This window comes from Aegilops tauschii, chromosome 5 (assembly GCF_002575655.3).
Source record: "Aegilops tauschii subsp. strangulata cultivar AL8/78 chromosome 5, Aet v6.0, whole genome shotgun sequence".
NCBI classification, from domain to species: domain Eukaryota; kingdom Viridiplantae; phylum Streptophyta; class Magnoliopsida; order Poales; family Poaceae; genus Aegilops; species Aegilops tauschii.
The window spans coordinates 583,711,825-583,733,259 of record NC_053039.3 but is presented as its reverse complement, the minus strand read 5'-3'; positions in this window follow the sequence as shown (position 1 = coordinate 583,733,259).

Here is a 21,435-nt window from a genome sequence, read left to right as displayed (position 1 = left end):
GGGCCACCAGCCCCAGAAGGCTGCGTGGGCCAAGTGTGGGAGGGGACCAGCCCCAGGTGGGCTGGTGCGCCCCCCCACCAAGGCCCAAGGCGCATGGGAGAGTGGGAGGGGGCAAACCCTAGGTCCAGATGGGCCTTAGGGCCCATCTAGTGGGGCGCCTCCCCCTCTCCTCCCCTTGGCCGCCCCCTTGATGGGATCTAGGGCTGGCCGCCTCCTCTTGGGGGTGGAAACCCTAAGGGGGGCGCAGCCCTCTTCCCCCCTATATATACTTGAGGTTTGGGCTGCCATACAGACACGAGAAAGTCTCCTTTTGGTGCTGCCCTACCCCTCTCCCTCCTCCTCCTCTCCCACGGTGCTTGGCGAAGCCCTGCGGGATTGCCACGCTCCTCCACCACCACCATGCCGTCGTGTTGCTGCTGGATGGAGTCTTCCCCAACCTCTCCCTCTCTCCTTGCTGGATCAAGGCGTGGGAGACGTCACCGGGCTGCACGTGTGTTGAACGCGGAGGCACCGTTCTTTCGGTGCTTAGATCGGAATCAACCGCGATCTGAATCGCTACGAGTACGACTCCCTCATCCGCGTTCTTGCAACGCTTCCGCATCGCGATCTACAAGGGTATGTAGATTCACTCCCCTTCCCCTCGTTGCTAGATTACTCCATAGATTGATCTTGGTGATGCGTAGAAAATTTTGAATTTCTGCTACGTTCCCCAACAGTGGCATCATGAGCTAGGTCTATGCGTAGTTTCTATGCACGAGTAGAACACAAAGTAGTTGTGGGCGTCGATGTTGTCAATTCTTCTTGCCGCTACTAGTCTTATCTTGTTTCGGCGGCATTGTGGGATGAAGCGGCCCGGACCGACCTTACACGTACACTTACGTGAGACAGGTTCCACCGACTGACATGCACAAGTTGCATAAGGTGGCTAGCGGGTGTCTGTCTCTCCTACTTTAGTCGGAACAGATTCGATGAAAAGGGTCCTTATGAAGGGTAAATAGAAATTGGCAAATCACGTTGTGGTCATACGTAGGTAAGAAAACGTTCTTGCTAGAAACCTACAAACCACGTAAAAACTTGCAACAACAATTAGAGGACGTCTAACTTGTTTTTGCAGCAAGTGCTATGTGATGTGATATGGCCAGAAGATGTGATGAATGATATATGTGATGTATGAGATTGATCATATTCTTGTAATAGGAATCACGACTTGCATGTCGATGAGAATGACAACCGGCAGGAGCCATAGGAGTTGTCTTTATTTTTTGTATGACCTGCGTGTCATTGAATAACGCCATGTAAGTTACTTTACTTTATTGCTAAGCGCGTTAGCCATAGAAGTAGAAGTAACCGTTGGCGTGACAACTTCAATAAGACACAATGATGGAGATCATGATGATGGAGATCATGGTGTCATGCCGGTGACAAAGATGATCATGGTGCCCCGAAGATGGAGATCAAAGGAGCAAAATGATATTGGCCATATCATGTCACTATTTGATTGCATGTGATGTTTATCATGTTATGCATCTTATTTGCTTAGAACGACGGTAGTAAGTAAGATGATCCCTCACTAAAATTTCAAGAAAGTGTTCACCCTAACTGTGCACCGTTGCGAAGGTTCGTCGTTTCGAAGCACCACGTGATGATCGGGTGTGATAGATTCTTACGTTCGAATACAATGGGTGTTGACGAGCCTAGCATGTACAGACATGGCCTCGGCACACACGCAATACACTTAGGTTGACTTGACGAGCCTAGCATGTACAGACATGGCCTCGGCACACACGCAATACACTTAGGTTGACTTGACGAGCCTAGCATGTACAGACATGGCCTCGGAACACAAGAGACCGAAAGGTCGAACATGAGTCGTATAGCAGATACGATCAACATGGAGATGTTCACCGATGATGACTAGTCCGTCTCACGTGATGATCGGACACGGCCTAGTTTGACTCGGATCATGTATCACTTAGATGACTAGAGGGATGTCTATCTGAGTGGGAGTTCATTAATCAGACGAACTTCATTATCATGAACATAGTCAAAAGGTCTTTGCGAATTATGTCTTGCGCTTTAAGTTCTACTGGTTTAGATATGTTCCTAGAGAAAATTTAGTTGAAAGTTGGTAGTAGCAATTATGCGGACTGGGTCCGTAAACTGAGGATTGTCCTCATTACTACACAGAAGGCTTATGTCCTTAATGCACCGCTCGGTGTGCTGAACCTCAGCGTCGTCTGTAGATGTTGCGAAACATCTGACATACACGTTTTGATAACTACGTGATAGTTCAGTGCGGTTTAGAATTGTGGCACCCAAGACGTTTTTTGAAACGTCGCAGAACATGTGAGATGTTCCAAAGACTGAAATTGGGATTTCAGACTAGTGCCCACGTCAAGAGGTATGAGACCTCTGACAAGTTTCTTAAGCCTGCAAACTAAGGGAGAAAATCTCAATCGTTGAGCGTGTGCTCAGATTGTCTGAATGCCACAATCGCTTGAATCGAGTGGGAGTTAATCTCCCAGGTGAGATAGCGATAGTTCTCCATAGTCACTGCCACCAAGCTAGTAGAGCTTCGTGATGAACTATAACATATCAAGGATAGTTATGATGATCCTTGAGCTATTCGCGATGTTTGACACCGCGAGAGTAGAAATCAAGAAGGAGCATCAATTGTTGATGGTTATTAGAACCACTAGTTTAAGAAGGGCAAGGGCAAAAGGGATACTTCATGAAACAGCAAGTCGTTTGCTGCTCTAGTGAAGAATCCCAAGGTTGAACCCAAACCCGAGACTAAGTGCTTCTGTAATAAGAGGAACGGTCACTGAAGCAGTACTACCCTAGATACTTGGTAGATGAGAAGACAGGCAAGGTCGACAGAAGTATATTGGATATACGTCATATGAATGTGTACTTTACTAGTACTCCCAGCAGCACCAGGGTATTAGATACCGGTTCGGTTGCTAAGTGTTAGTAACTCGAAATAAAAGCTGCGGAATAAACGGAGACTAGCTAAAGGTGAGATGACGATATGTGTTGGAAGTGTTTCCAAGGTTGATGTGATCAAGCATCGCATGCTCCCTCTACTATCGAGATTTGGTGTTTGCGTTGAGCATGATTGGATTATGTTTATCGCAATACGGTTATTCATTTAAGGAGAATAATGGTTACTCTGTTTATTTGAATAATACCTTCAATGGTCTTGCACCTAAAATGAATCTCGATCGTAGTGATACACATGTTCATGCCAAAAAGGATATATGATAGTAATGATAGTTCCACATACTTGTGGCACTGCCATTTGAGTCATATTGGTATAGAACGCATGAAGAAGCTCCATGTGGATGGATCTTTGGACTCACTCATTTTTGAAAAGATTAAGACATGCGAACCATGTCTATTGGTATATATGCATGAAGAAACTCCATACAGATGGATCGTTCAGACTCACTTGATTATGAATCACTTGAGACATGCAAATCATACCACATGGGCAAGATGACTGAAAGTCCTCGTTTTCAATAAGATGGAACAAGAGAGCAACTTATTGGAAGTAATACATTTTGATGTACGCAGTCCAATGAGTGCTGAGGCATGCAGTGGATATCGTTATGTTCTTACTTCACAGATGATTTGAGTAGATGCTGAGTGTATTTACTTGATGAAACACTAGTCTGAATTATTGAAAGGTTCAAGTAATTTCAGAGTGAATTTGAAGATCGTCGTAACAAGAGGATAAAATGTCTGTGATATGATCATAGAGATGAGTATCTGAGATACGAGTTTGGCACACAATTGAGACATTGTGGAAAGTGTTTCACAATTAATACCGCCTGGAACACCATAGTGTGATGGTGTGTCCGAACATCATAACTGCACCCTATTAGATATGGTGCATACCATGATGTTTCTTATCAAATTACCACTATCGTTTATGGGTTAGGCATTAGAGACACCCGCATTCACTTTAAAAGGGGCACCACGCAATTCCGTTGAGACGACACCGTTTAGAGACACCTAAGTTGTCGTTTCTTAAAAGTTTGGGGCTGCGATGCTTATGAGAAAAAGTTTCAGGCTGATAAGCTCGAACCCAAAGCGGATAAATGCATCTTCATAGAAAACCCAAAACAGTTGGGTATACCTCCTATTTCAGATCTGGAAGCAAAAGTAATTGCTTCTAGAAACGAGTCCTTTCTCGAGGAAAAGTTTCTCTCGAAAGAATTGAGTGGGAGGATGGTGGAGACTTGATAAGGTTATTGAACCGTCACTTCAACTAGTGTGTAGCAGGGCACAGGAAGTTGTTCCTGTGGCACCTACACCAGTTGAAGTGGAAGCTTATGATAGTGATCATGAAACTTCGGATCAAGTCACCACCAAACCTCGTAGGACGACGAGGATGCGTGCTACTTCAGAGTGGTACGTGATCCTGTCTGAGATATCATGTTGTTGGACAATACTGAACCTACGAGCTATGGAGAAGCGATGGTGGGCCCATATTCCGACAAATGGTTAGAAGCCATAAAATCCGAGAGGATCCATGTATGAAAACAAAGTATAGACTTTGAGAGCACTACTTGATGGTCGTAAGGCTGTTGAGGTAAATGGATCTTTAAGAAGAATACGGACATGGACGGTAATGTTGCCGTCTATGAAGCTCAACTTGTGGCAAAGAGTATTTCCACAAGTTCAAGGAGTTGACTACGATGAGATTTTCTCATCCGTAGCGGTGCTTAAGTCCGTCGGAATCATGTTAGCATTATCTGCATTTGTGAAATCTAGCAGATGGATGTCAAAACAAGTTTCCTTACCAGTTTTCGTAAGGAAAGGTTGTATGTGATACAATCAGAAAGGTTTTGTCGATCCTAAGGATGCTAAAAGGTATGCTAGCTCCAGCGATCCTTCTAAGGACTGGAGTAAGCATCTCGGAGTTGGAATGTACACTTTGATGAGATGATCAAAGATTTTGGATTTATACAAAGTTTATTAGAAACTTGTATTTACAATAAAGTGAGTGGGAGCGCTACAACATTTCTGATAAGTATATGTGAATGACATATTGTTGATCCGAAATGATGTAAAATTTCTGGAAAGCATAAAGGGTTGTTTGAAAGGAGTTTTTCAAAGGAAGACCTGGATAAAGCTGCTTACACATTGGGCATCAAGATCTATAGAGATAGATCAAGACGCTTGATGATACTTTCAAAGAACGCACACCTTGACATGATTTTGAAAGAGTTCAAATAGATCAGCAAAGAAGGAGTTCTTGGCTGTGTTACAAGGTGTGAGTATTGAGTAGGACTCAAGACCTGACCACAGCAGAAGAAAGAGAAAGGACGAAGGTCGTCCCCTATGCTTCAGACGTAGGCTCTACAGTATGCTATGCTGTGTACCGCACATGAAGTGTGCCTTGCCATGAGTTGGTCAAGGGGTACAATAGTGATCCGGGAATGGATCACATGACAGCGGTCGAACATATCCTTAGTACCTAGTGGACTAAGGAATTTTCTCGATTATGGAGGTGAAAAGGAGTTCGTCGTAAAGGGTTACGTCGATGCGAACTTTGACACTAATCCGGATGACTCTAAGTAGTAAACCGGATTCGTATAGTAGAGCAATTACTTGAAATGGCTCCAAATAGCGCGTGGTAGCATCCACAAGATGACATAGATATTCGTAAAGCACACACGGATCTGAAAGGTTCAGACCCGTTGACTAAATAACCTCTCTCACAAGCATAACATGATCAAACCAGAACTCATTGAGTGTTAATCACATAGAGATGTGAACTAGATTGTTGACTCTAGTAAACTCTTGGGTGTTGGTCACATGGTGATGTGACCTGTCAGTGTTAATCACATGGTGATGTGAACTAGATTATTGACTCTAGTGCAAGTGGGAGACTGTTGGAAATATGCCCTAGAGGCAATAATAAATAGGTTATTATTATATTTCCTTGTTCATGATAATCGTTTATTATCCATGCTAGAATTGTATTGATAGGAAACTCAGATACATGTGTGGATACATAGACAACACCATGTCCCTAGTAAGCCTCTAGGAGACTAGCTCGTTGATCAAAAGATGGTTACGGTTTCCTGACCATGGACATTGGATGTCGTTGATAACGGGATCACATCATTAGGAGAATGATTTGATGGACAAGACCCAATCCTAAGCCTAGCACAAGATCGTGTAGTTCGTTTGCTCAGAGCTTTTCTAATGTCAAGTATCACTTCCTTAGACCATGAGATTGTGCAACTCCCGGATACCGTAGGAATGCTTTGGGTGTACCAAACGTCACAACGTAACTGGGTGGCTATAAAGGTGCACTACGGGTATCTCCGAAAGTGTCTGTTGGGTTGGCACGAATCGAGACTGGGATTTGTCACTCCGTGTAAACGGAGAGGTATCTCTGGGCCCACTCGGTAGGACATCATCATAATGTGCACAGTGTGACCAAGGAGTTGATCACGGGATGATGTGAGTTACGGAACGAGTAAAGAGACTTGCCGGTAACGAGATTGAACAAGGTATAGGGATACCGACGATCGAATCTCGGGCAAGTAACATACCGTTAGACAAAGGGAATTGAATACGGGATTGATTGAATCCCCGACATCGTGGTTCATCCGATGAGATCATCGTGGAACATGTGGGAGCCAACATGGGTATCCAGATCCCGCTGTTGGTTATTGACCGGAGAACGTCTCGGTCATGTCTGCATGGTTCCCGAACCCGTAGGGTCTACACGCTTAAGGTTCGATGACGCTAGGGTTATAGGGAAAGCATGTACGTGGTTACCGAATGTTGTTCGGAGTCCCGGATGAGATCCCGGACGTCACGAGGAGTTCCGGAATGGTCCGGAGGTAAAGATTTATATATGGGAAGTCCTGTTTTGGTCACCGGAAAAGTTTCGGGTGAAATCGGTAATGTACCGGGACCACCGGGAGGGTCCCGGGGGTCCACCAAGTGGGGCCACCAGCCCCAGAAGGCTGCGTGGGCCAAGTGTGGGAGGGGACCAGCCCCAGGTGGGCTGGTGCGCCCCCCCACCAAGGCCCAAGGCGCATGGGAGAGTGGGAGGGGGCAAACCCTAGGTCCAGATGGGCCTTAGGGCCCATCTAGTGGGGCGCCTCCCCCTCTCCTCCCCTTGGCCGCCCCCTTGATGGGATCTAGGGCTGGCCGCCTCCTCTTGGGGGTGGAAACCCTAAGGGGGGCGCAGCCCTCTTCCCCCCTATATATACTTGAGGTTTGGGCTGCCATACAGACACGAGAAAGTCTCCTTTTGGTGCTGCCCTACCCCTCTCCCTCCTCCTCCTCTCCCACGGTGCTTGGCGAAGCCCTGCGGGATTGCCACGCTCCTCCACCACCACCATGCCGTCGTGTTGCTGCTGGATGGAGTCTTCCCCAACCTCTCCCTCTCTCCTTGCTGGATCAAGGCGTGGGAGACGTCACCGGGCTGCACGTGTGTTGAACGCGGAGGCACCGTTCTTTCGGTGCTTAGATCGGAATCAACCGCGATCTGAATCGCTACGAGTACGACTCCCTCATCCGCGTTCTTGCAACGCTTCCGCATCGCGATCTACAAGGGTATGTAGATTCACTCCCCTTCCCCTCGTTGCTAGATTACTCCATAGATTGATCTTGGTGATGCGTAGAAAATTTTGAATTTCTGCTACGTTCCCCAACAATCCATGGGGCAGCGATGTTGGTGATGATTTATCCTTCGCGATGCCGAACTCCTGTTCGGCTTGCCGAGATGATGATCCGAGGAAGTTGAGCTCGGCTCAACAAAGTGACGGCGTGTCTAGCGCAGGTCGGTAGCCGTGGAGCAATATTGCCGGACTGGTTTGACACCAGCATGATGGTGAAGATCATGTTCAAAAGATTTTAAAGTTAGTGGGATGTGTTCGGGAACAAAACACAATACCCCATACAAAACTTCCTTCAAAAAGGATGTCCGAAATCCCGTTCATAAAAAGGACGAACTCGGGTCGGATTCGCTTTCGTGCAGAAAACAGATCTGAAAAGTGATGCACTAATCGGAATGTTACCGAAGTTTGGATGGTCGGATCGAGCTGAAATTTTGAGGGGTGGTAGATATAGGAATTCCGCAGCCGATCAACAGTTGGATCTTCCAAAGGATGTCCGAGCTAGAAGCTGGACACCACGCCCTAAACCCGTCCAGATTTCCGTCCAGATTTGACAGGGCTCCGGTATATCGTGGATTGCCAGAGATTCCTCCATCAGAACTCGACGAAATTTTCCAGGGTTGTTGTAGACTCAATTCCGCACAATTCCATGGAAGCAATCGTTAAAACGACACTTGAGGAGGCGGTGGCGGCGGATACAAGTTCGCTGTCCAGTAAAACAGCGGTCGCCCGAGGGCAATGTTGATGTTGAGCCCCCGGGCTCCCTGGATGATTCCTCCATGATCCTGATAGAGATCAGAGTTGATGTTGATGAAGGCCCTCATCCGAACATGACTATCGGAGGTAGGGCGCAGTCCTCGGTCCAGCCAAGGTGACTAGCCGAGCCGGTGACAAAGAAGCCGACGTCGCAGTTGATCTGCAGTCGAGCCATTGATCCTTTTGTCGATCACACAGCGAAACTCTCAATGAAAGCACCAATGTCGGTGTCAAAACCGGCGGATCTCGGGTAGGGGGTCCCGAACTATGCGTCTAAGGCGGATGGTAACAGGAGGCGGGGGAGACAATGTTTACCCAGGTTCGGGCCCTCTTGATGGAGGTAATACCTTACTTCCTGCTTGATTGATCTTGATCATATGAGTATTACAAGAGTTGATCTACCACGAGATCGTAGAGGCTAAACCATAGAAGCTAGCCTATGGTATGATTGTTGTATATGATCTATCGACTAGCCTGGCCTCGGTTTATATAATGCACCAGAGGCCTAGGATAACAAGAGTCCTAGCCGAATACGCCGGTGGGAGGAATCCTTGTCTTGATCACCAAGTCTTGTGGAATCTTCCTTGTATATGGCAGCTGTCCGAACTGGCCCATGAGTATACGGCCATGGGGGTCCTCGGCCCAATCCAACTGATCGGGAGACGACGTGATGAGTACCCCCTAGTCTAGGACACCGTCACACACATCGACCGCTATCCAGCATGCATCTAGAGTATTAAGTTCATAAGAACAGAGTAATGCTTTAAGCAAGATGACATGATGTAGAGGGATAAACTCATGCAATATGATATAAACCCCATCTTGTTATCCTCGATGGCAACAATACAATACGTGCCTTGCTGCCCCTACTGTCACTGGGAAAGGACACCGCAAGATTGAACCCGAAGCTAAGCACTTCTCCCATTGCAAGAAAGATCAATCTAGTAGGCCAAACCAAACTGATAATTCGAAGAGACTTGCAAAGATAACCAATCATACATAAAAGAATTCAGAAGATTCAAATATTGTTCATAGATAAACTTGATCATAAACCCACAATTCATCGGTCTCAACAAACACACCGCAAAAGAAGATTACATCGAATAGATCTCCACAAGAGAGGGGGGGAACATTGTATTGAGATCCAAAAAGAGAGAAGAAGCCATCTAGCTAATAACTATGGACCTGAAGGTCTGAGGTAAACTACTCACACATCATCGGAGAGGCTATGGTGTTGATGTAGAAGCCCTCCGTGATCGATGCCCCCTCCGGCGGAGCTCCGGAACAGGCCCCAAGATAGGATCTCACGGGTACAGAAGGTTGCGGCGGTGGAATTAGGTTTTTTGGCTCCGTATCTGGTAGTTTGGGGGTACGTAGGTATATATAGGAGGAAGGAGTACATCGGTGCAGCAACAGGGGGCCCACGAGGGTGGAGGGCGCGCCTGGGGGGGTAGGCGCGCCCCCCTACCTCGTGGCCTCCGGTTTGATGTCTTGACGTAGGGTCCAAGTCCTCTGGATCACGTTCGTTCCGAAAATCACGTTCCCGAAGGTTTCATTCCGTTTGGACTCCGTTTGATATTCTTTTTCTGCGAAACTCTGAAATAGGCAAAAAAACAGCAATTCTGGGCTGGGCCTCCGGTTAATAGGTTAGTCCCAAAAATAATATAAAAGTGTATAATAAATCCCAATAATGTCCAAAACAGAAGATAATATAGCATGGAGCAATCACAAATTATAGATATGTTGGAGACGTATCAGACGGCGTGGTGACCGTGATGGTGAAGTGATCCATGTAGGGCTTCGCCTAAGCACCACGAGAATATGACCGGGTGTGCTGTGGAGTGGGGCACCGCACACGGCTAACAATTGATGTGGTGTGTTCAAGGCGCCCCCTTCCCCACATATATATGGGTGGGAGGGGGAGGGTGTCAGTGTCAAAACCGGCGGATCTCGGGTAGGGGGTCCTGAACTGTGCGTCTAAGGTCGATGGTAATAGGAGACGGGGGACACGATGTTTACCCAGGTTCGGGCCCTCTTTATGGAGGTAATACCCTACTTCCTGCTTGATTGATCTTGATGAATATGAGTATTACAAGAGTTGATCTACCACGAGATCGAGATGGCTAAACCCTAAAGGCCTTGCTTGTATGACTATGCTAATGAGTATCTGCCCCTTCTGGACTAAGTCCTCCGGTTTATATAGACACCGGGAGGATCTAGGGTTACACAAGGTCGGTTACAAAGAAAGGAATCTACATATTCGGTCGCCAAGCTTGCCTTCCACGCCAAGGAGAGTCCCATCCGGACACGGGTGCAGTCTTCGGTCTTCGTATCTCCACAGCCCATCAGTCCGGCCCACGGCTAGCAGGCTGGACGCCCGAGGACCCCTTAGTCCAGGACTCCCTTAGTAGCCCCTGAACCTGTCTTCAATGACGAGGAGTCCGGCGCACAGATTTGTCTTCGGCATTGCAGGGCGGGTTCCCTTCTTTCCGGATACTTCACAATGGTCTTCGGACGATCGAGTTCGGCTCAGCAGCACGAGCAGCATATACTTCCACAGAGGGCATAATAATTTATAACTCCAATCCTCTAGCAACTTTTTACAACATGACATCATGTCAGTCCGGTCATTATTTCGAACCGTTTTTCGTCTACCGCTCCATGTTTCGAGACATGGTTGTCATTGACACGTCTTGTCAAAGCAGAGATCGTGCCCCCTTATTGCGGGATTCTCATTAATACGGGCGTGGGTAACCCAACCGTGCCATTTACACAGCCCTTGGGAATAGGCGAGTTTTAAGGAGAGTGGGGAAGTGCTTGACATTCATGGCTTTTATAAGGGGATAAGGATTCGTCCTCATTCACCCACGCCTTCTCCTCGTCCACCCATCCATTCTCGAGCTCCAGCACCCAAGCTCTAGCTTTCCCCGCCCAAGAAAGTACTCCAACCATGTCCGGATCCGGAGCTGGAGGCAAGTGGATGGCCTCCTCCATTAAGAAGAAGGATATCAAGGAGCTCCGAGCGGCCGGATACCTGGCCAAGGAGATCGTTCACCGACTCCCGGCCAAGGGACAGATCGTCCCTACCCCAGAGCCCTATGAGCGGGTTGTGTTTCTCGCGCATTTCGTCCGCGGGCTGGGATTCCCTCTCCACCCGTTTGTCCGCGGACTGATGTTTTACTACGGGCTGGACTTCCATGATCTAGCCCCCAACTTTATCCTCAACATCTCGGCATTTATAGTTGTGTGCGAGGCCTTTCTCCGCATCCCACCCCACTTCGGCCTATGGCTGAAGACCTTCAATGTGAAGCCGAAGGTGGTGAGCGGCCAACAAGCAGAGTGCGGAGGTGCCATGGTGGGCAATATGCCCAATGTCACCTGGCTCGAAGGCTCCTTTGTGGAGACGGTGAAGGGGTGGCAGTCGGGTTGGTTCTACATCACCGAGCCGCGCGACACCAACTAGGCGGCGGCCCCTGAATTCCGATCCAGAGTTCCGATGCGGCTCACCTCCTGGCAAGAGAATGGCCTAACCTGGGGTTCTTCGAACGAGCTGACTGGGCTCCAGACGTGCGTCCAGAATATGATAACCAAGAAAATCAAACTTGTCAACGTGATCCAGGTTATGCTCATTCGCCGGATCCTTCCGTGGTAACGCCGGACTTGCTATTTGTGGGAGTTCGATCCGGCCAAGCACCAGACGCTGCTAGAGCTCTTCGGCACGACGCACGAAGACATCTGGAAAGTGCTCTTCAAGGCCGGCGAGACACCACCGCCTACGACCGAGGATCGCGGGCTTAGCTTAAAACGCCAAGCTAATTCGGTAAGTTCTTTCATGTTTTCAAGGTATAGCCTTTACTGGCATATTTTGAGGAAGGAGTCTAAGCCTTCTTATTAATTTTTTAGGCCTGGATCGGCATAGCGGGGCGGATTAACTGTCCGGCCCCGTTACCCGAAGACGAAGAAACCCCACTCCTGATGAAGATGTTGTTTCCGGCGCCTTATGATGTGCCGGAGAAGAAGGTCAAGAAAACAGCCAAAGGGACCAGGAGTGGCCTTCGCCGAAGAGGTGCTTCGGACATGTCGTCTGAAGACGAGACTCACTCTTCGGCCGCCGAAGACGACGACAAGGAGGAGGAAGAAAGCGACTCCCCCCTGAGGGGGGAAGGAAGAAAAGAGGGGCCTCCACAAATCTGGAGGCGAAGGCGCCCAAGAGGGGGAAGGGCTCCCTTGCGGATAACTCCGCGTGGGATGTCGATAGCAGTCCAGAGCGAATGCCCCGGACCAAGCCTCGGGCCGCCTCATAAGTACCAAAAACCTTATGCACGTCCAAATGCCTGGCCTTTCCACTTTGTGATATTAATATGTTTTAAATTATGCCATTGCAGTCTGGCCCGCGACAGCTCCCCGCGATCCTCGACAGAGGGTTCGCTAGATTCAAAGGAGATGGCTAGCATGTCACGGCCACCCGCTCACTCTGTCTCGGTCAAGGGTGATGACGAGGTGGTGTCCCAAAGGACCTTCCCAGACCGGGGGGGTTCCGGAGACCGTCGGGGTGGCGCCCAAGGATGACTCCTCGGCCGCCGGACACATGGGGGAAAAAGCCCCCATGGGGACTGGTGATGGGGGCCAAATTCCATTCGGCCCCTAGCCGGATACCATTCCGGAGACCTACATGGCCCCGGAGTCCAGCGAACGGCCTTCCCCGAAAGGAGGAGGTGTGCCTGTTCCACCGGTGACCTCTGTCCAACCAGAGGCACCGGATAATCTGCTGGAAACGCTGCGAGGCGCTTCCATTGTGGATGAACACCGTGTCCTTATGGGTACGGTGATCGAGAAGGTTCAGTCCACCAAAAGCATACTGACCGAAGCCTGCACTAGCCTTTTAACAGGCTTTGAGGTAAGTAATGTAATTGTAGAAAGAATATCACAGTGTAGACAGTAGCCCCTGATGCTCTGTTCGGTGTTCGGAAAGAAAAAGCCGAACAGAGGATCAAAATAATATTCACAGGAGTCTAACATAAGATGTCTATGTGAATAAGCAGACATCGCTGCTGGCTGCCGCCGCTCATACTGCGGAGGTCTCCAGCCTGAAGCAGAGCCTGGAGCGGGCCAAAGAAGAGCTCAGCCTCATGAAGAAGCAGCTGGAGGACAGCCAAGTTATGCAGTGACCTGCGCGTATATTTAGGAAGGATGGATGTTTCGTGCTGACTAAAGTGTCATGAACTTTATTAGGGGCCACGACCGAGGTGGCGGCCCTCAAGAAGGCGTTAACCGAGGCCGAGGACAAAGCGGTCAAGGAGCACGCTGCGTGTGAGAAGCACGAGGCCCGGGTCAGCGAGGTCCAGCAAGAGCTCCAGGACGCCGTCAAGAAGTACGAGTCCTTGGAGCGTGATTCTAAGACGCAAGCGTCCGAACTTGCGAAGGCCCGCCAGAGCACACGAGAGGCTCAAGCCGAGGCCCAGAGCGCCCTTCAGGAAATCCAGGCGGCCAAGAAGATCGCAGCGGGTAAGGCTTTCATTATGCAAAGCAAGTCTGTGAAGGAAACGTTCCTTTTACTTACCCGAATTTGGAGCTCTCCAGGGGCGTTTACGGATTCGCCACGCAGCGTATCAGATGTTGCCGAGTTCTATCGAGCCGAAGAAGGGGGTTCTACGGAGAAGCTGTTCTGGTCTCAATATCTTGGACCAGAACATACGGTACCCTTCAGCGACCAGCTGAAACAGCTGGTCGAGCTGCACAAGGCGGCCGAGCTAGCCATGAAGGACCTGATAGTCCGACTATGGCCTGCCATGCCGATACCCAGCAGCTACTTCGGACTTGTGAAGCGGCTTGTTAGTGCTTACCCCCGGCTTGAGGTCATAAAGCGATCGGTCTGTATTGAAGGTGCACGGATGGCCTTTGCCCGCGTCAAGATGCACTGGGCGAAGATGGATGCCAAGAAGCTGATGACCGAGGGGCCGCTTGAGGGCAAGGAGCACCGCCGACCCAAGTTATATTTTGATGGTGTCCTGGAGGTGTCCCACCTTCTGGCGGAGCAATGTGCGAAGGATGTTATATTCCCATGAAAACATTCGTTTTATCCTGTCCTTTAATATGAAACAATGACGTTATGTAATATAATGCTTGTGACTTTAAAATTTTACCTCCTGTGCGGCCGTTTATGAAATCTGAGGGTTGACCGGTCGTCGGCTTCTGCCCCCACGTAGATAGTACAGGGGTGTTCGGGATAAATCTAAACACTCTTTACTCCACATTCTGGTCCTTAAAGGAGGTGTTTAGCGCAACGAACGAGGCAATCGGACTATACGGCCTTTATCGCCCTCACTTAGCCATAGGAGTTTGACAATGAGAATTTTGGCGAAGCCCCTGGTATTCAGAAGGCCGAACTTGGGGCGTTATACGCACCTGGTCAGATAAAAATCCGATTCCTCGCATAAAGCAGAAAAAATCTCTAAGGATTTGAAACCTCTCGAACAGCTGACCAGCTCTCGCTGCATCATGACAGTCAGTTTTCGGCTTTCTCTACTGAGGTGCTCGTCCGGAAGAACCGGGACACAATCGCAGTAGTTCTCCCTTTACTACCCTAGCCGATATAGCGGAACGTAAGGTAGTAAGCACAGGAGCCGGGCAACCCAACTATTGACCAAAGACATGATTCGGAGCCGATGCATATAATGATATAAGTTCGGGGTGCCGAACTGCACTGAAAAAGGTGTTCGGACTTTATTGTCGTACTGCGGGGCGCGAAAGCCCCTGGTGAAGTAAAACATACCAGAGTATACGGGTGCAATGAGTAATAAATAAAAAGGTAGGAAAAAAGAAAAATCAAGTAATAAGTTGATGCTACCATTTATTTTCCATTGTAATGTGATTAATACGTCGAGGCGTACTTGTACAAGTAATGCGATAAGCAAGTAAGGCTATTTAACATGCCATGACCAAGAGCGAGCTGCGTGCGGGTATGTAAAACAGGTATAACCATCGTTAGCAGAGACCACCTGGGGATTCCCTTGTACGTCAAAGCTCCTTGCCTCCTTGGTGTGTCCGTGCCGTGATCGGTCCGATGATCGGGTTATCTGAAAAGGCCTCGAGAAGAGAAAAAACCCAAAATGAAAAGGAAAAGTGAAGGTGTGTGAATCCAGGGTCGGTCGAGCCGCACTGTGGATCACGAGCTAGCTATGCCTCCGTCGATGCCCATGGGATTTTGAGTGCGTAGTTATGTACGCGCGGTACAAATGCCGCTGTTTGATCGGGACTGGGACGGAGGCCAAATTGCTAATTAAGCTCTTGACGAGCCGGGCTATCTTGCTGCAGAATAGTCCGGACTCCTTTAATGGTGTCCGGGGGCTTGGCCGCCGAACTAAGGTTCTGCTGGAAAAGGTCGCGCTGTATTTCTGCTGCTAAGGCCGTGGTATGCTCCTCAATACGGAGGGAGTGTTCCGTATTTCCATTGATTGTTATGATGCCACGTGGTCCGGGCATCTTGAGCTTGACATAAGCGTAGTGAGGTACCGCATTGAATCGAGCAAATGTGGTTCGTCCGAGCAGTGCGTGATAGCGGCTGAGAAAGGGGACGATATCGAAGATTAACTCCTCGCTTCGGAAGTTGTCCGGAGATCCGAAGACGACCTCTAGTGTGATTGAGCCCGTACAGCGGGCCTCTACGCCTGGTATGACTCCTTTAAAGGTAGTCCTTGTGGGTTTGATCCGTGATGGGTTAATGCCCATTTTGCGTACTGTGTCTTGATAGAGCAGATTGAGGCTGCTACCATCGTCCATGAGGACTCGTGTCAGGTGAAATCCATGAATGATTGGGTCGAGGACCAGTGCAGCTGAACCGCCGTGACGGATACTAGTCGGATGATCCCGACTATCAAAGATGATCGGGAATGACGACCATGCATTGAATTTTGGGGCGACTGGCTCTATCGCATAAACGTCCCTGAGTGCGCGCTTGCGCTCCCTTTTGGGGATGTGTGTAGCATATATCATGTTCACCGTTTTGACTTGAGGGGGAAACTTCTTCTGTCCCCCTGTAGTTGGCTGCAGGGGCTCCTCGTCATCGTCCTCGCTCTGCGATCCCTTTTCCTTGTTCTCGGCGTTTAACTTGCCGGCTTGCTTAAACACCCAGCAATCTCTGTTGGTATGATTGGCTGGTTTGTGTGGGGTGCCATGGATTTGGCACGGACGGTCGATGGTCCCTGATTGTTTCTTTGATACGGCTTTTTCCGCTGACCGGACTTGGAGCCGCTGAATCCGGCGTTTACAGCAGTGTCATCGGTGTTATCGCCATTGCTTCGGCGTTTGTGCCTGCTGCGTCGGAGCTTGTTGTTGCTATTTTTGGCCTCGGAGGGACCTGCCTCGCTGGCCGTATTTTTACTACGAGCCAGCCAGCTGTCCTCACCCGCACAAAAGCGGGTCATGAGTGCCGTGAGGGCTGCCATAGATTTCGGCTTTTCTTGGCCGAGGTGGCGGGCGAGCCATTCGTCGCGGATGCTATGTTTAAAGGCCACTAGGGCTTCGGCATCCGGACAATCGACGATCTGGTTCTTTTTGGTTAGGAACCTAGTCCAGAATTTCCTGGCTGACTCTCCAGGTTGTTGGACTATGTGTCTTAAGTCATCGGCGTCTGGTGGCCGGACATATGTACCCTGGAAGTTATCGAGGAAGGCTTCTTCCAAGTCCTCCCAGCTGCCGATAGAGTTTTCAGGCAGGCTGTTTAACCAGTGCCGAGCTGGCCCTTTAAGTTTTAGTGGGAGGTATTTGATGGCGTGAAGATCATCCCCGCGGGCCATGTGTATGTGGAGAATGAAATCCTCGATCCATACCGCGGGATCGGTTGTTCCGTCGTATGATCCAATGTTAACGGGTTTGAACCCTTCGGGGAATTCATGATCCATTACTTCATCAGTGAAGCAAAGAGGGTGCGCGGCGCCTCTATATCGGGCCGCGTCGCGACGTAGCTCCGATGGAGTCCGTCTACGGTTATCGGCCCGGGCATGACTAAGTTTGTCACGTCCGAATAGGTAGCCATCGTCACGCGTTGAGGAACGTCCTCGTGATCCGTAGATCGATTTTGTATGTCCTGCTCTACTGTTCAGGTCTTGACGAAGGTCATATGTATAGCCCCGGGCTGTCTTATCCCTGCCTTTACGGCGAGGTGGGACAGTCTGGTTTTCGGCTCGGGTTGCCGTTTTATCCCGACCGCGCGGTGGCCGGTCAACCGCATTGCGTGATGCCGGTGCGGGTTCTGGCGCCTCATCATCGAACTGAGGTAGCAATTTGCGCTTCGGGTAACTTTTGGCTGGTCGTTTAAGGCTATATTCTTCGGCTGCCAGGACATCGGTCCATCTGTCATTGAGCAGGTCTTGATCAGCTTGGAGCTGCTGCTGCTTCTTTTTCAGGCTCCTCGCAGTGGCTATTAGCTGAAGCTTAAAGCGCTCCTGCTCGAGAGATTCCTCAGGCACGATGAAGTCTTCGTTGCCGAGGCTCACCTCCTCCTCGGAGAGCGGATGGTAACTACCGTCCTCCGAGTCTTCTTCCATGGCCTGTTCGTCAGGGCTGAATTGCCCATCTGCCCGATGGTCTTGTTCGGCAGTTTGTTCATTGGGCTCCTCTATGTCTTCGGCACCATCCAGAGTGTTGTCGTTTCCTGTGCCGGTATTGTTATCTCTACTGCAGCGCGATTTAGAGCGGCGCCGTTGACGCCAGCGCTTTGGTTGTGTCTTAGGAGGGTCCTCCTTCGCTGGGTTTTCCTTGTCATCGCCGCTATTATTTTTGGGCGTATCTACCATGTATACGTCATATGAGGAAGTGGTCGTCCAACGTCCAGTGAATGGAGGGTCTTGGCCTTGCTCCCCGTCGGCATCGTCGTCCATACCGTCGATGTCTTCGGAGTCGTAATCAAGCATGTCGGTTAAGTCCTCGACTGTGGCTATGGAGTGGGTGGCGGGTGGGAAGCAAAATTCTCGATCATCAGCCCCTAGTTCGAACCAGACATAGTTCGGCTGTGAGTCCCCCGCCAAGGACAGGCTCTTTAATGAGTTTAGCACATCGCCCAAAGGCGAGTGCTGGAAGATGTCTGCGGCACTGAATTCAAAGATCGATAAACAATCAAGTTCGGCGTCCGCGGGCTCACATGGTTTGGAACTTATAACTAGAGACGAGTCCGAAATTCCGGTGACACGAGTATTGTGTGAGGTTAAGTCCATGTGCGGCTCCAACGCCGGGGAATCTGTGGCCTCCGTGGTGGGGTTGAGCCTCCAATCCTTCGATGCCGCAGTGTGTTCTGGATCTAAGGCCAGAGTGGTTACAGGAGCTATCTCCTGGATGCAGTCTGACGACAGATTTAGGTCATGTTCGTCAAAGTGACCAGGAGCGATCGTCGCGGTCTCGAATCCGGCAAAGATCAAATCTCCATGGATGTCCGCAACGTAATTCAAGCTCTCAAATCTGACCTGATGGCCAGGGGCGTAGCTATCGATCTGCTCCAGGTGGCCAAACGAGTTGGCCCGCAGCACGAAGCCGCCGAACACGAAGATCTGTCCGGGGAGGAAGGTTTCTCCTTGGACAGCATCATTGTCGACGATTGAAGGGGCCATCGAACCTTTTGGGGACGGCACAGTGGAACTCTCAATGAAAGCACCAATGTCGGTGTCAAAACCGACGGATCTCGGGTAGGGGGTCCCGAACTGTGCGTCTAAGGTCGATAGTAACAGGAGACGGGGGACACGATGTTTACCTAGGTTAGGACCCTCTCTATGGAGGTAATACCCTACTTCCTGCTTGATTGATCTTGATGAATATGAGTATTACAAGAGTTGATCTACCACGAGATCGAGATGGCTAAACCCTAAAGGCCTTGCTTGTATGACTATGGTAATGAGTATCTGCCCCTCCGGACTAAGTCCTCCGGTTTATATAGACACCGGGAGGATCTAGGGTTACACAAGGTCAGTTACAAAGAAAGGAATCTACATAATCGGTCGCCAAGCTTGCCTTCCATGCCAAGGAGAGTCCCATCCGGACATGGGTGCAGTCTTCGGTCTTCGTATCTCCACAGCCCATCAGTCCGGCCCACGGCTAACAGGCCGGACGCCCGAGGACCCCTTAGTCCAGGACTCCCTCAGAGGGGAGAGGCCAGGAGGCGCCCAAGGGCTGGCCGCCGGCCCCCTTGGGGCTTCCTTGCCCTGCGCCCCCCCCCCCCCCCCCTGCCATATTTGATGGAGGGGGAAGGAAAGAGGGTGAAAGAGAAGGAAGTGGGAATCCTAATCCACACTTGCCTTTCTCCCTTCCCCTTTCCTTCTCCATCCCTGGCCGGCCCATATGTGGGGCGCACCAGCCCCTTGTGGCTGGTGTGTTCCCCTCTTGGCCCATAAGGCCCATATCATTTGTCGGGGGTGCCCGAAACCCCTTCCGGTGACCCGATAAGTACCCGGTACCCCCCGAAACACTTCCGGTGTCCGAATACTATCGTCATATATATCAATCTTTACCTCTCGACCATTTCGAGACTCCTCGTCATGTCCGTGATCTCATCCGGGACTCCGAACAACATTCGGTCACCAAATCACATAACTCATATAATACAATATCGTCATCGAACGTTAAGCGTGCGGACCCTACGGGTTCGAGAACTATGTATACATGACCTAGACACCTCTCCGGTCAATAAACAATAGCGGAACCTGGATGCTCATATTGGCTCCTACATATTCTACGTAGATCTTTATCGGTCGAACCGATTATGACAACATACGTTATTCCCTTTGTCTATCGGTATGTTACTTGCTCGAGATTCGATCGCCGGTATATTCATACCTAGTTCAATCTCATTACCGGCACGTCTCTTCACTTGTTCCGTAATACATCATACTGCAATTAACTCATTAGTCACTTTGCTTGCAAGGCTTCTTATGACGTGTATTACCGAGAGGGCCCAGAGATACCTCTCCGATACTCGGAGTGATAAATTCTAATCTCGATGTATGCCAACTCAACAAACACCTTTGGAGATATTTGTAGAGCATCTTTATAATCACCCAGTTACGTTGTGACGTTTGATAGCACACAAGGCATTCCTCTGGTATCCGGGAGTTCCATAATCTCATAGTCGAAGGAATATGTATTTGACATGAAGAAAGCAATAGCAATAAAACTGAACGGTCAATATGCTAAGCTAATGGATGGGTCTTGTCCATCACATCATTCTCCTAATGATGTGATCCCGATATCAAATGACAACTCATATCCATGGTTAGGAAATCTTAACCATCTTTGATCAACGAGCTACTCAAGTAAAGGCTCACTAGGGACACAGTGTTTGTCTATGTATTCACACATGTATTTAGGTTTCCGATCAATACAAAACATTTATCATAAATAAGAAAATATAAAAATAACAACTTTATTATTGCCTCTAGGGCATATTTCCTTCACATGGCACCGTCAAGGGGAGGTGGAGAGAACGATGAGGGATAGAGCCAAGTGAAGTAACCTCGCGGGCGAGGGAGAGAGTTGAGCGAGGGATCTCTTATCTTCATATTATCTATAGGCTACTAGCAATATTTTCTTAGAAGAGTTAGGGTTTGAGGACGAAGAACAACAGTCGGTGCAGGAAATCCCTCGTCTTTGGTTGCCATCTTGGAGCTGAGCGAGGGAGGGGGGCCTCGGATACTTAAGTGTTCCGTGGTCCGCGGAGGAGTCTTTCTGGTGAGATGGTCTCATAGTGCTTTTGTCAATAAAATTATTCCAATTATTTCTCATGAAGCCAGAAAAGACTCGGAGCAGATTATTCAGATCATATGAGTTTATGTTATTGTGTCATGTTACTTTTATTAGTTTTATTCTTTGTGGAGTTGAAATGTTCCCTCGCTACTATGGTGAAAGATCTTGTGGTTCGACTGTTGGTGGATCATCCCCAGCCCAAGTTCCTACATTGCTCACGACTTGTCATCTTTTTAGATGAACGGCTTAAGGGGCTAACAGAAAGCATGAACTTGTCAAATTACAGCCTCTTTACTTGGCAGTA